The sequence below is a fragment of the Amblyomma americanum genome, chromosome 3 (assembly GCF_052857255.1).
Source record: "Amblyomma americanum isolate KBUSLIRL-KWMA chromosome 3, ASM5285725v1, whole genome shotgun sequence".
Lineage (NCBI taxonomy): Eukaryota > Metazoa > Arthropoda > Arachnida > Ixodida > Ixodidae > Amblyomma > Amblyomma americanum.
Window position 1 is genome coordinate 178002870 of NC_135499.1, and position 15372 is coordinate 178018241.

General features: G+C 52.0%; 1 protein-coding gene across 2 annotated transcripts in view; it reads left to right on the forward strand.

The window, feature by feature from the left end:
- Positions 1-15372, forward strand: part of LOC144125517 (transmembrane protein 198) — a 94003-nt gene that overhangs the window by 35946 nt on the left and 42685 nt on the right. Inside the window, exon 1 of one of the 2 annotated variants that reach the window (XM_077658983.1) lies at positions 4297-4746. The exons of the other annotated variant lie outside the window; for it this stretch is intronic. The gene's annotated coding sequence lies outside the window, so the exon portion shown is untranslated. Of the gene's footprint in view, positions 1-4296; positions 4747-15372 lie in introns of those variants that run through there. 2 annotated transcript variants of the gene reach the window in all.

Genomic DNA, 15372 nt, shown 5'->3' on the forward strand with positions numbered 1-15372 from the left:
CGGCTTACTGATCGACGCGTGTCTTGTGGTATAGTTCTAGGCGCTGACTCTCTTGTTAGGGCCATATGCAGCGGCGAATTAAGGGGATTCTCCCTAATTGTGATCGATTTCGCTTGAGAGAGTTGTCGTCCACATGATTGCAGTCATACGACTGTACAGGGGCAGGCTGCATGGCTTTCTCACGGCCACTCGCTTCGCCTGTATGGCCTTCTAGGCTCACAAGTATATGTACTCGGCGCTTTACAGCTCAGCGGTTGAGACGAAGTCTGTGCCTACCGTCTCTATTTCACTGCTTCAAATGCGAACCCTGCAGAGCTAAGTGCGCGCTGCTGGAGGCACGCTGACCAAGAATCGCACCCCTGGTGCATAGAGGGACCCGCGAAGACGCTGCCGCTCCAGTCGAAACTCGTTTCGTATAGCTATTTCCACTCGTGTGCCAGTGTACCACATGTGTGTGGATGTGGCGCCACCGAGTGCGCGCGAGGCACTGGCACCGTCGCCTGTCTCGGCCGACAGGGCTGTCTAGCTGCGACGGGGGTGGGGGGCAGCTGCTGCTGCTGCTGCCGCCGGTGTCACTGCAGCCCGAAACACGAGGAGCGACGACGACGGAACGCGTATGCATTACGAGACAGACGTGCGCGCCCTTCTACGCCCGTCGTCAGTGCGCTTGTCTCGCGGCCTTTGTGCACGCGGCGCGGGTTCTCTTTGCGTTTATTTCTTTGTTGTTTGCGTGATCGCTGTTCAGCGACGGCGTTCACCGCTCGTTGGTGCACAGGTCGGCGCCTGCCTCGTCCTTGCTGACAGCACCGATGACCGCAGAGAGACAGCCGTGAGACTCGAGTGCCTGTCTCTGAGGCGTCTTCCCGCCTGGGTGTGTGCGCCTACCTGTTGGCTTGCAGCGGTCAACAAGTGCGGACCCCTTTGCATAAGGACAGAAAGTCGAAAACATCAACTGCCTTCGCGCAACAGTCCGTGTCAGTTATCTTCTACGACTTTATTTTAGGGTTCAAGGAACGGTTACTAATCAGATACTATCAACCAGAAAATGTAGGAAGGGCCGAGTTTTACTAACTTGAAAAAAAAAATTGAAAATTGGTTTTGGGGGAAGGAAATGGCGCAGTATGTCTCACATATCGGCCGACACCTGAACCGCGTCGTGAGGGAAGGGATAAAGGAGGGAGTGAAAGAAGAAAGGGAGAACGAAGTACCGAAGTGGAGGACTCCGAAATAAATTCGACCACCTGGGGATCTTTAACGTGCACACACATTGCACAACACACGGGCGCCTTAGCGTTTCGCCTTTATCAAAACGCAGCCGCCGCGGTCGAGAACTCCGGATCAGTATAGCCGAGCGCCTTAACCACTGAGCCACCGAGGCGGGTACTAACTTGGTTGAAGAAAGAAAAGCGTCGGGTGGCTGGAGGGAGGGCGAGGTTCCGCTTGGATGACGACGTCTAGCTCTCTGCAGCGAAGGATTTGACGGCCGTGACACGAGGAATCCGCAGAGGCAGGCTTTATATAGGTTTTGGACCAATTTTGGATCATATTAAGAAAGCGGACGGGTAGCTCTTAAGCCGGTCGGCTTCGATTATTTCCGGCCGCAATATGTGGGCGGGCGAAGCTTCGTGCAATTAACCGCCCGCGGGTGCTTTATTTTCCGGAGTATGGGAACAGAGGTTGAAGAGAAAACGAATGGCAGCTTATTTTTAGCGACGACTTGTCTAGTGCCGTCGTATAATCAGAGCCCCATTTAAGAATCTGCGTACATAAAGGAAGGGGTGCTTTGGGGACTCTGTTTGAAAACAAGAGCGACGTAATTAATTCTGCTCGCTGCCTGCTTTCCCATGCTGGCGGCGCCTCGCGTCGTCGGCTTGTTCTCGCTCATGTCTTGCAGATTTTCTCCGAAGTCTGTGCAAAAAAACGAGAGAAGAAAACAGATGAGGAGAAGGGAAGAATGAAGAGGAAGGGAAAAAATGCAAATAGACCGGCTCCTCTGCTCCCCAGCCCCATTTGCATGCTACTCACCTTTGTAGGTAGTGTCGTATAGGCCGCAGCTGGTTCGTTGGGCCATTCTACTCTACGCTTTCGGGGTTATCGCATATATGAGAGAGACCAAGCAAAATCTTCTCTCCTGCTCGCCGTATGGCAAGGAAACGCGCGTTGGAGCTCCGTGGGCTCATCACCCTTTGTTTCATAACGGGCGAGCCAGCTCTCGTCGGCCCCTTCGTGGCGCGGGCGTAAAGAGCAAGATGCGCTTGCGGGGCTGCCGTGGCGTATATCCCCCCCCCCCCCCCTCCGCTTTTTTTTTTTTTTTCTCAATGGTCCATTGCGTCCTCTCGTACGTACGCTTGAGGCTGGTACCTCTCCACGCGTGCTTTGCGGGTTATGTGCACGGTTTGCTATAGTGGGGGTATTTGCATATTGGTTTGGCATGTGCTGCGCTTTGCTCCAATCTGCCATTGTCTGGTGCCCTTATGGCGTCTGGGCACGGGGCGCATAGATGCGTGTGTGGCCAACCCGTTTGCATCGTTTGGGCATGCAGCCGCTCGATGATACAAAGCTGGAGATTGATGGGAATAGTCTGATGATGGTAAATACTTCCCGAACGAGCTCGCGAGGCTGTTTGCTGTGGAAAGCGTTCTTTTTTATTATTTGTTTGCGTCTTGCGCTGGAAGTCACAGACGGTGTGCAAAGAGGACGACACAGTTGTATACCAGTGACGAAAACCCTCAGGCCGGTCTCGTCGCTATAAAAACTGCCGCCTGCTGCACGGGTGCACCTTTCTCCTCAACTGATAAAGTTGATCGTATGCGTGTTTTCAGGAATGTCGTGGCTGCTGTCGGAGAATGTCGTGCGTTGGTTCATTGACTTCTCCGTAGCCTCGCGTATAAGATAAGCGCTTTATCGCCATCTTGTGGAACGCCGTACAGGGAAGGGGGGGGGGGGGGAGAGAAAGGTGAGAACACTTAAGTATACAGGGTCGCCCTTGTGTCCGTAGCACACGGTTCCTGAGATTAACAGCCTCGTTTACTCGTCTCAGCGAATAGGGCCCGGAGAACCGAAGAACTACGGATAAAAGTGAGTTGAGCCGCTTCGGCTTGTTACCGGCGCAGATAATTCGTGGCGCTTCGTCGTAACCCATTTTCTCTTGTCTGTCGAGGAGATAGATGCACACGCGAAAAGCGCTGAATATAGGTTCCTCCGTTGTAAACACTTCAGCAGGAAGCCCGATCGAGTCTTGTTCACTCGCTGAGTACTCGTGGTCTTTGACGGTAGGTTGTTCGGAGTTTTCCGCTTTCCTCTGCAGGCCGCATTCTGCGAACTCTGTATTTGTACGCCTCATTTTTTGTTATCCGTCCAACCGCAGCAGTGACCTACTTTGAAACTTTCCTCAGCTTTTTCGCCACAATTTGAAAGAAAGGCGTGAAGGTTAAACGGAATGAAAGCGAAAGGCGGTTAACCGCGCTCGCGGCCTGAGTACGCTCTATTTAGCTCCAGCGCTGCGAAGGCGAGCGGTAGCGTTGGCTAGTCGCTCGCGATCATTCTTTTTTTCTCCGTCTTTCGCTCTTGATAAGCGCGGCATTATATTTAGCTACGAGATTGCAGTTCGCGGTAGAGACCCGCCCTTAAAGCAAATAGGCGTGTGTCTGGGTGAAGCGCGTGACCAGTTTTTTTTTTGTCTTTTTTTTCTTGCACGCACACGGAGACTGTGCTGTGTGTACTTTTCGTCGTTGCTAGCTGTATATGCCAGCCGTTGAGGATGAGTGCACGCTCGACCTCGGTGGCGTGCGTATCAGCGGACCAGCCGAGTGAAGCAGTGGTCGTCGTGATCTGTCGATCGACGGCATCTGTATCACCCGTAGACGGCTCATGATGGCAGAGAGAGAGAGAAAAACAAAAACACTCGCTGCTGACTGGAGGCACCACGGCCGGAGAAGGGAGAAAATGCCGATCGCTGGAGGACGGCTGTCGGACGGCCCTGCCGAGAGAAAGGGAGCCGCCGCCGGCCTGTGTGACCTGGTTCCAGTCCTTACCGCCGCGCGACTGTGTGTGTGTATGCGTGTGTCTTTATAGTTGAGCAGAAGCAAGTAGCTGCTTTGTGCAGTGAGCGACCACGCTCTGCCTCTCTCCCCCTCTTTCAGACTCTCTCTTAGTAAGCGAGAGAGAGAGAGAGTAGGCTGAGTTGATGTGCAAGGGCTCTCTCTCTCTTTCTCCTCCTCCCCCGCTCTCCGGAGAGGGTCCTCCCCCAGAAAGCAAGGGGAGGAAGACGCCGCGCGATAGATATAGCCTTCTGATACACGTGCGCGAGCGGCGGCGATCGTTGGCTGGCGCTAGCGCGGGGCACTCGCACAACACTCTCGGCCCAACCGTCGGCCGGCGCCGTCCTTTGTTGGAATTCCTTTCTCCGTCGGCGCAGCCGTCTTCGCGTCATTATTGTTCCGCTGCCGTGCGCATCGAACTGCTGCCGTTGCTGATCTTCGCGGCCCGTGCCGACGTCGTTGTGCATCGACCGTGATCGGGGCCGCCGGCGTGCCTGTGCTTTCGCAGTGTGCGTTTTCTTTTCTTCTCTTTCTCCTCCGTGTTCGTTCGATTCCCGAATGTTTGTGGAGTGTAGCGCTGGGCCTCTGCGTGTGCGCGATATGCCCGACCGTGACGTCTCGTCGTGACGCATTGGCCAGCCTGCTGGCAGTGCCGGAGAAGTGGGCGACGGCAGCGCGCACTCGTCGTCATCCAACGATTGCGCAGGTGAGGTTGGCTGAGGTGTGGACGCGGAAAACATGCCACCGGTGTAGCGCGGAAGCGATTTTAGTTGCCGCCGAGGGATGTCGCCTTTGCAGTGAGCAGAGTTATTTCGATGCCGGCCTGGTTAGCATTCGCGATGCTGCCCAGCACGCCGGTCCTGAGTAGATTTCGTGGTTCGCAAAATTTGCAACACTAAACCAATTTAAGCTGAGGGTGCGTTCAAAGAACATTGGAGTGCCCGTGTTGAAGGAACTTAGGTACCTGTCTGCACGCGTGTAGAAGGCTACTTACGGCATAACCTTCTTTCTGGTCGCCCTGTATCTACATCACCTGTAATTTGCAGCAGTCAAAGTGGCCTCCTTAGCTGTGTGTTATTTGCGCATGCTTCTTGATCTGCGCAGCAATGCCAGGGCGTCGGTGTGCAAGTTACGTGTAGGTTGTCACGACTAGCTGCTAGCTACCATCTTGGCGGATCGCTGCAGGCCAGTATGTCGAACCCGGATATGTTTCTGCTTTTGTGCATTGTGTTATTTCGCGTCACGTGATCCAGGGTAGTCTTCATTCCCGTACCTGAACGTTTGGAGCATCTTCGACGACGGAACTTGCCTCTCCCTGCAGCTGTCAGTGTGTGCGCCTTGTGCAGCCAGTATTCGAATGCACTGAGAGGCTGCAGAATGCAGGGCCCCATATCCGTGGCAAACAAACGTCACAGCGCCAATACGACCCTCCATCGTCGCAGCGCACGCATGTATACGGTGTCTTCCCTTAACGCCGCGTGTGGAACGAAGAGGTGTACGCGTGAAAAGTGGGCATCGCCCTTTGTGCGAGGAGCCTTGACGCGTTTGTCACGTTTTCGGAGCTGCTGAGCACACACGTAACTTCTTCCGTTAAACGCGCACCAACTCCGCCCCGTCACGATATTCGTGACCCGCTGCCGTAATGCCTGCAGCCATAGTAGCTTCCCCGCCATGTGTCCTGTCTCTTCTACGTTCAGAGTTGTCGGTGCCACAGGACGGTGCGCGACGAAGACATCTTTCGTTCGCCGTTTTTCCCACCCCCGTTCATTGTTCTGTTGCGTTCCATTTTCCTTTCGTCCGCGGACTTGACGACGTGATGACTCTGACCCACCCTTCCTCCCCGCTGTTCCCAGCGCAAGTGTGACGGCATCCCGCTGGTATTCGCTCATCGGCGCTCAGTACTTCGCTCGAATCGTTCTGCGTGATGCACGCGGTGGGGTGACACGGTCCGTATCCGCGAAGATACGGACTTCGTACGCGGACTGCAGGAAGCGAGCAATGCCGCGTGGAGGCCTTGCTCGGCCGGCGGCAGCGCTTGGAGGTCCCTTCGCGTTGAGTTTCATCCCTGTGCGCATGTGTAGCCACTTGGTTCGCGTGCGGGCGACGAGGGGCGGCTCGATTTGTGGGTCGCACAGGTCTGACTGGTTTCGCTTCTGGGATGTGCGGGCCTTTAACTATACACTACCTCGTCTGTCGCTTTAGTATACTGCTGTGCGCGTTTGCCGTTATCCTGTTTGCCGAAGGTGTCCCACTTAGCACGGGCCGCGCCTTATATGTAGGACGGGCCGCTTACGGCGATCAAAACGTACGTAGTATATGTAGCACGCCTACAGCGGTGTCTCTGCGTTTCCCGCTAAAAGTAGATGATTCGCTCTTTCAGTGGCAGGTTTCTTCACGGTTCTGCGATATTCTCGCTAAATATCGCGGCCCAAAGTTAGTCAAGCTGTTATAAGTCAGCTAATTTTCCCTCGCCGCTTTCATGTCCGATGTTAACTAAAGGCATATATAGTCATTCTGAGTTTCCCGTGCGCAAAAAACTACGCCGTCCGTCCACAGGTGGTTGCGTGAGCGGGGCTGCTTGCAGAAAGCGAGCCGTCGGAACCAGTTGGGGTCAGTCACTGTGCGCTTTGCTTCTGCTGCTGCAGTGCCCGCTGTCCAGGCGAAGACTGACGGCCGCGAAGGACTGCAGCCTGCCACGCCCCCCTCCCTTGTCCACTCCTTGCGCGCGTGCTCGGCTTTTCCAATGGCTCGCGCCCCCTTTCTTGCCCACCGTGACCTCGTGCCCCGCGACTGACGGCGGCCTGTCGTGCGGCGCCGAACTCTTTGCTGCCCGTGCATGCGTCGCCGGTGACCACCGTGCCCGATTGATTGGCACGCAGCGCTGGTGCTGCCGTTGCGAGGCGAATGCATGCCTTGTTCGGGCGGTGGTGTGCATGCGGTTCGCTTTCACTGTTATCGTGATCTCTTTCTTTCTTTCTTGCGCCTGTGAAACCTGTAATTCGCTTCTGCGAACCGCTCGCCGGCGTGTCTATATACTTCTCGGAGCTGTCGCGTTCGAAAATTGGGATCACTTTCTTTTTTCTCGCAAGGGTTGTTGGTCGCGTGTACTGTAACACGACGCGGAAGAAAAGAAAATAAGGAAATCGGATTTTTTTTTCCCGCCCGTGAGCTGCACACTTTGCTTGACCTTTTTCCCCATATTCGGTTTCTAAATATCTTCTGCAATTTTCCTTAAATTTACGATCCTCAAAGTTTCAAGCTGCAACGATTTTGTGCTGTTCCAGTTACTAGCAAGCCAAATCGGAAGAGCTAATCTGCGCTGAACAAAAATAATAGCACTCACTCGCGTCTCGGTTATCCCGCCTTCCGGGGTTATCCTTTCATTTCTGTCTGTTTTGTTATGGCCGGCCGCAGCGTCACTTCACGCGTAGCGTTTCTTTGATTTTTTGTTCGTCGGTATTCCGCGGCGAATACAGACTCAGAAATCCACTTGCCCGTACCTCTCAGGCGTCTCAGTCGCCGCACGTCGAAACGATTGGACTTGAGTGAAAGAGGGGGGGGGGGGGGGGGGGGGGTTGCAGAGAAGGGGTAGTACGTACTCGAGTGCACTCCATTACAAGGTCTCCGCGCTTGGCGTGATAAACGCACTCCATTTAAGTTTGCCCAGCTCGGCGCGCTGCTGCAGCGCCGCGGAACCGACGAGGCAGGGTAAAACGCAGTCCTCTTCATCTGGACCAAATAAAATAGGGGAAAGCGCGAATCAATAGGTGGATGCGCTGCTTTTTTTTTTTCCTCCCCCGGCTTTTGACTGGCATCTGGATGAACATTTGTCCGGTGCTGTAGGATGACTGTACGAAATCCAAGCTTTCTTGTTGTTGTGTGTTTATAGTTTTTTACCCCCCCCCCCCCCCCCCCTCTCTCGTCTCGTGCTGCAAATTTGTTTCAGCGCTGTATATATAGCAAGTCTGGCAATAGCGCAGTCAGCGCGCGCTGTTCCCAGACAGCCTCAAATTCGTGTAGTGGAGGTACATGCTCTATAGTACAAATGGATTTCATATGACGTCACGGCCGCCATCTTTGGGTACTGATGCTCGCTTCCACAGTGTCCGCGGCAATCAGTTGGCGATGCGCGGATTAGCAATACGCTCAGGGTTTCGCTGCGCTTTCTGGTCCCAAAGATGGCAGCGTCTGTGACGTCGGTGCAAACTGTGTATACCGACCAATCACGACGTCCTACGAGGCGATAAGGCCTCGGCCAATATCCAAGCTGATCTTGCGCCTATACGGACGCCTGCGGAACTCTCTGCGAATCTGGAAACCGGCACGATTTCCGGTCGCTTGGTCTGACGTTTGTTTCAGCATTAGCGTGGTTTTGCTACGCGCCTTCTCAGCGCGTCGTTGTGTCCTTGGCTTTAACCGCGGTACGCTCGGACACCACTCCCGTCTCGTCTCCGTGAATCTCGACCTTGCGTCAGGTGCGCTGCACGCAGACAGGACGGTTCCAGCCAGGCTCATTGTGTTCCAGGAGCGCTCGCTTTTCAAGGTCTATAGCCATGACGATTCTCGGGGAAAAAAAAAACGAGGCATGCTGGGCACGGACCAGTCTGCCTCCAGCTCCGCATTGTTTTCTACCAAGTGCTTGCTCGTTTTATGGGTTCCCTTTTCTTTTCGGAAAGCGAGCGCGGCATCGGACCAAAAGAGAGACCGGCTGTCCCCCGCGCAGCGCAAGTTCAAGGAGGACCTTTGTTTCGGCGCGCCCATCCTGGTTCCCCGTGTTTTCCCACCTGCCTTTCTCTCTCTCTCTCTGTTATCAAATGGCGCCACAAGTGCCCCGTCGGCTTTTCTTCCGGTTGAGCCGGGCTGCAGCGGAATGAATGAGCGCGTCACTTTGCCTGGCCGGCTACTGCGCCTTGCGGCCTCTCGTCTCCTGCTCTTCTTCCAAAGCCCGGTGGATGACAGCGCTTCCGCTGCTGCCGGCGGAGAGGAGGTCGTGAGAACCACTTTAAATGCGGGGACTCGCGCCGGTGTACCGTATACGCTGCTCGCACGGACGGGCTCTCCTCCGCGTAACCGCGCGCGGTGGGAGAAAACGACGCCGCGGCTACCGCCCGCCGAAAAGACTCTGCTGTCTTTGTGGGCGAGAAGGTGCGCAGCAGCGAGGGACGGGCACGATTGCACCAGTGAAGAGGGGGTTCAACTAACCAGATGTAATTCATTGTTAGCTCTTGGTAGTTAGGTAGAAGCAGCTAGTGCACTCAATCAGTACATTGTTTATTTATGGTGGGGACGGCGCCGGCGATATATATGCGCGTCCCTGCCTTTCTGCGCAAGATTCACGCTTTGCTTATTGATTGTAATTACGTATTTGCATCGTTTTCGAGCACATTTAGGGATCTTTGAGACACGTACCGAGCAAGTTGGGTGCAGTGTATTGTGTAATGGTGACGTCTTTGTCGAAAAACTTTTTTTTTATAGGTCTCACAGTGAACTTTGTTCTCTCATATGCAGTACGCCGGAGATGTGCTCCTTCTTTCACTCTTCCCTGACGCTCGAGATTTCTGAAGCCTGCACACGACCACCGTAGAAAAGCGCCTTCATATTGTGTGCGGCCGTTTTTATTTCTGTTTATCGCAGCACTGCACTCTAGAAATGCAATAGTAACTTTATTTAGAGATATCATACATAATGTAGAAACAGCCGAAACACAAGGCCTCGAAATTAAGTCCTGCTGGGTACTCATAGCCACATAGGGATCAGCGGAAACTAGAGAGCTGATACATCTACCGCAGCAGCCCGTAATTCAAGAATGCAACAAGTAAATATAACACATAAAGATGTCATGGAATTTGTACAGGGAAGACTGAAAGCAGAATGGCAAGCGTAGTGGGATAGCGAAGTAACAAACGACGCCTAGTGAAGCCGATCATTGAGGCATGGAAATCGCGTGGTCACCAAGAATGCTTCATCGAACTAATTTTATGTCGGCTGCGCATCGGACACACATCTGACACATAACTTCATTCTCATGAAACAAGAACCAAGATATGAAGGAAGTGGAGACGAGCTCACAATAAACCCCATCTTACTGTCATGTACAAAACTCGAGAAGTTATAAAGTAAAACTTTACTCAGTTTTGCACCGAACGAATCCCTTTTCACCCCAGCTTGGTCCTTGGAGAAAAGGCATTTGTCGAAATCTCCGGTGTTTATTGCTTCTCTTAAAAAAAAGCAGGGTTCGAAAATAAGTTATAATATCTTAAAAAGCTTTTCGCACCTCCCGCAAGCAGAAATATTCAACCTTGCGTTTGGCGCATGATTGCCTTAGTTGCCTGTATGTGCCATAAAACAACGCAGCTGCGGCACGCGGTCATATATAAGAGCAGCGTTTGACGTCGAAACGTGCTGACCTTCGACCTCCACCGACCGGGGTCGGAGTTCATTCCGCCCAGAGCGCTTGCTTCATGATGCAAGAAGTCACGGCGGCCGTACACGTGCTCCATACCTGACCTCGCGCCGCCACTTCGTTCTTGCTCTACAGAGAACGAGTAATGTTCTCGAAAGCGAAACTATAATTTACCCCAAAATCAGACCCGTTTTTTTTTTAATGAAAATTCTGAAACTCGTTGCGGAAGTCGCCTTGAGCCGAACCGGTAAATTTCTTCGGCTGCTGTGAATTGTGCACTCACCCGCGCAGATCTGCTTGAAGTGAGCAAATTTGCGGCCGTTTAGCCGAAGCGGAAACCACGCTGTGGGATTCGGTTGGCGACATCACTCATGCGTCCTAATGAGCGCGCGGTCAGCGCGATGCGCTTTCTGGCTTCCGCCGCGCCGTTCCCGGGAAGCGCAAGTGTGGAAAGTGCGCTGAACTGTGCGCGCATGCTGTGTCCCTGTTGCCGGAAGTTTATTAATACGGCGACCGGGGGCGTCGGCTCGAACGGGCGCGGCTTTCGCTCTCTGAAAAAAACCGTGGCACGGACCGCAGCTTCATTTGCGGCTTCGTGCCAGCTGAGCCGGCTGTTTGTAAGCCCAGCTGGCGGTGAAGTTTGGGCGAATTAGGCTTCGCGCGGCCGCGTTAGCAAGTCTGTGATGTCTGTGTGGGGCTTATTTTTCAAGTGGCGTTGCTGCGCGGTTATAGTGTGATGTAAGGCGATTTCTGCACAACCTGATTAACTCTCTTAATACGCAACTTTTTTTTAATTGTCAGTATTATTAACCGCCGGGGTGGCTCAGTGGTTATGGTGCTAGGCTGCTGACCCGGAATACGCGGGTTCGATCCCGGCCTCATTTCGCATTTCGATGAAGGCGAAATGCTAGAGGCCGTGTACTGTGCGATGTCAGTGCACGTTAATAATAATTGGTTTTTAAGGAAAGGAAATGGCGCAGTATCTGTCTCATATATCGTCGGACACCTGAACCGCGCCGTAAGGGAAGGGATAAAGGAGGGAGTGAAAGAAGAAAGGAAGAAGAGGTGCCGTAGTGAAGGGCTCCGGAATAATTTCGACCACCTGGGGATCTTTAACGTGCACTGACATCGCACAGCACACGGGCGCCTTAGCATTTTTCCTCCATAAAAACGCAGCCGCCGCGGTCGGGTTCGAACCCGGGAACTCCGGATCAGTAGTAGAGCGCCCTAACCACTGAGCCACCGCGGCCCACCCCAGGCGGTCGAGATTTTCCGGAGCCCTCCACTATGGCGTCCCTCATAGCGGGAGTCGCTTTGGGACGTTAAACCCCCTTAAAAAACAAACAAAACACAAACCAATCCTCCAGTATTAGTTTTAAACTACGGTGACATTTACTTAACCGCAACTGTCGAATGCGGTTGCCTCCTCTCCGTAGCCAGCTGTGCCGGAAATTCCGCTTACTTAGACTGATAACATAAAGTTCACTACCTTTAAGACGCTTCGATTTTTTTTCTTTTACATTTTTTCTTCTAAGGCACTAAGGGATCTCAGATATCGCCTACCGAATTTTGCTTGTTTTTCCCCTGGGAAGATTTTTTTTTTTCCCCATTTAACTGGTTGCTTACTGTTGGCATACGTCGCGTCTAGAAACAGCAATTCGCATTTCAAATGAAGCGAAGCAGTTTCGTTACTGCGGCACCGAGTTTCCTGGACGAGCACGTTCCTGCTCGCTTCGTTTTGACGTCACCATCGATTTCCCCTGGCGCCCGCTCTGTCTGCCTTCCAATCGCACGAGAATTCCCAAATGCGCAGAGTTTTCGATATATATCGCGCCGCATGCGACAAGAAAGGGAAAGACGCATCGATTCCGGGAGACGGCGATTCGAAGCGGCGCATGGCGAATTCCCGTGAAATTCGATATGTGCAGAGCACAGCCGCGTTCGCCTGTCTTCCTCGTGTGTCATCTGTCCCCCCCCCCCCCCCCCCCCCTTCTTTTTTATGTCCCTTCTCACAGGAACATGCGCTCGAGAACTCGATACCCTGGCAAAGATATTGCCGCATTCTAGCGCGTCCGTCATTTCTTCGTTACTGTATACCTCTCGCATACCCCGTTCTGTTTGAGCAGGATACGTCGGAGTAAACATCTCGCTTGGTGCGAATTCCGTGTAGTGCCGCGCCGAAGGACAAAGTGTCAAGCTTTTAAAGGGAAAGTTCGAGCGCCTATACTCCATTATGTTTGGGAGCTGCTCTTTGTTCCTTATGTTTGCCCGCGGACTTAAGATGGATGGCCCTTTGGAGGGTTTGCTGCGTTGTTGAGTGGTCGGTGTGTTTGCACAATGCGCCATTCTCTTGCGTGCGTGCGTGCGTGCGTGCGTGCGAGAGAGCTTAGAATTCTTTTTTGTCTTTTTTTTTTCGCGCGATGGAGCGCTGCCAGTTTGGATTCTAGTTTCGCGTTTCCAGACGCCCAATTTGTTCAAAGCTGATGCTTGTTTGCGCAGTGTCGCTGACGCAACTGTAGCCACGCGATTTTTCATAGGCCGCTCGTTGTTTAGTTTGGTTTGGATGTTTTGTTCTTGGTACACGTGCGCTTCGATACTTTCCAGCCAGCTTGTTACATTACATGTTACATTGTTCTCCTAAATATTTAATTTCTAACCTATGGCAGTCTGCGGAAAACTGTGAACAAATTGTTGGCACCATATATATGTAGAGGAGTGATTTTGCGTTTTTCTTGCATTGCGGTTTCTGCAGGGCGGAAATTTTGTAGTTGCGAAGGAGAAAAAAAAAAGGAGACGGGGGTAGGTACAATAGGGAAGCCATTGTAACCTCTCACTTTGTTCGGAAATTTTTCTCTTGGTACGAAACATATTGCCTTAGTCAGTATAGCTGCGTAAAGTTTTTAAGTTCGATTTGTTGTGTGAATTCCGCTTCATCACTACGATCGCGACTTACTTCGAGCCTCTAATTATGCGGTCTATTCCTTACAAAGCGTCCTTCTGTGGCAGCAGACGTGTCGGGAGTTCAAAATTCCGTATTTTACATCCTTCTCCCCCTTTACCATTTTTTTTGTTTCGCAGAAACAAGGCGTCCGCATAAACTGCTTCAACGGATTCGCAGCCCGTGTATTGCGAAATCATTGCGTTGTGGATGGAGTGCTCCCTTTTATCATTCTGCAACTTTCTGACAGTTTTCACGTACCTGCATGCGGCGGTTACAGTTACTGTCAATTAGCCATGTCACATTTATCTTCTATATGCCTTTGTTTCGTCCTGGTAGAAGACTCATCTGTCACTCACAATGAGAAGTGTAAGGGCATTATTACTAATCAACCGAAATCTTAAGCTGCCGCGCACCCGCTCAAAGGAGTTGTACAGGTGACGTTTGTCGATATATACTAAATAAACGCGAGAGTAATTAGTGGTTGTTGCGTGTGGTGTGCATTGAAGATCGCCTTGGTACACATCGAGTGATCCTAGTATATCCGTTTCGATTGCGCGGATAGTGCGAGGAATGCGGACAATTTCAAGCCCCTGTACACAACCGACAGAATGCGCTGCCAACAGAAATTTCGTTGCAGGGATGGTCGTCATATCAGCGGTTGTGTTGCTTCTTCGGTGGCTCTCTCGGCGGCGGCAATACTTCGTTTTCTTATTGGCTTAGGCGATTCTCTAATGCATTTGAGGAAAATCCAAATTTTTCGGCATGGGAGACGGATAAGGATGATTGCTGTTCAGCGCACGCGGCGCGGTCATTGACCCGCATCGCGCCGCACTCTTGCTGCTCACTGCAGGGCATTCGTGTATAGAACCGAGATGGACGGACTCGCCATCGCTGCTTCATCGAGAGATAGGCTGCGGAGCAAATACTGGCGGAGGCCTATTTTTCGATGACATTGATTGAGGCTCCCCTGCGCGCTGAGCGGGCGACTATAAATGCCGCACTCGGCGCGATGCAAGACGGTAAACGAGGGGGGTGGTCTGATCGAACCTTGTGCCTCCGCCTTACTCTGCAGGTGCACAGACTTTGATTTGACGTGAGCGTCGTTGTCTCGGGGAAGGTGCTTTTTTTTCTTTGTAAGTTTCGTTTTTGCTGCGTGTTGACGTCATCATCATGGGCGCGGCAGCAGTAGTAAGAGGCACGTGCTTGTCCCAGTGATGTTTTAATTAGCCCTTCCTTAATTGCGCCAGACACGGGTGTGATATGTCCCTACGAATTTCCTGCCCTCATCGCTCCACCTGATTATTTGCGGACGTCGGTCATGTAGGTGCGTTGCCCTTCGCTACCTTAGTATACGCCGCTGCAATTTTCTCGCTCCGGTTGGTAGTTTTCTGCCCATTACATGTGTTGTCAAAGTTCCTTCTTTTTCTAATTGTCCTCTTCTGTTTACTCCGTCTGGTCTATGCTTCCCTCTTTCTTTATCGTGAATTTTACCTATCATTCTATTGCTTGCTGTGTTTTCCTCAGTCTCTCGTCAACGTCCAAGTTTTTCAAGTGGGTGCTGGCTGAATACATTGAATACATACACTTCCTCTTTATGGGACGTGGGCAAGGTCTTTATCCTGATCATAACTTTCAAATGTGTGTAAACGTTCTCATTCTCCTGACAATTTCTCTTCATCAACTGAAATAAACAAGGGTGTGCTGGTCACTGCTTAGCTTAAACTTTTGCTAGGCCTTCGACACTTTTGAACATTACCTTTGTTTTTAATTAAGTCTGCGTACTGGTTTAATTTGCCTACTTGTGTGTCCAGTTAGTCGCTGTGGTTCATGTCCCAACACACTAGCGTTGCTACTATGGACGATTTACATTCGTTGTAATCAGCGCTCCGGTCCTACATTCAATCTCGAGACGTTTTAAATTTTTTTTTTGCATTCACTGATTCGTGAGGAGTTGTCTTGTAGTTGTTTCTCGTTTGTTTTTTTTTAAT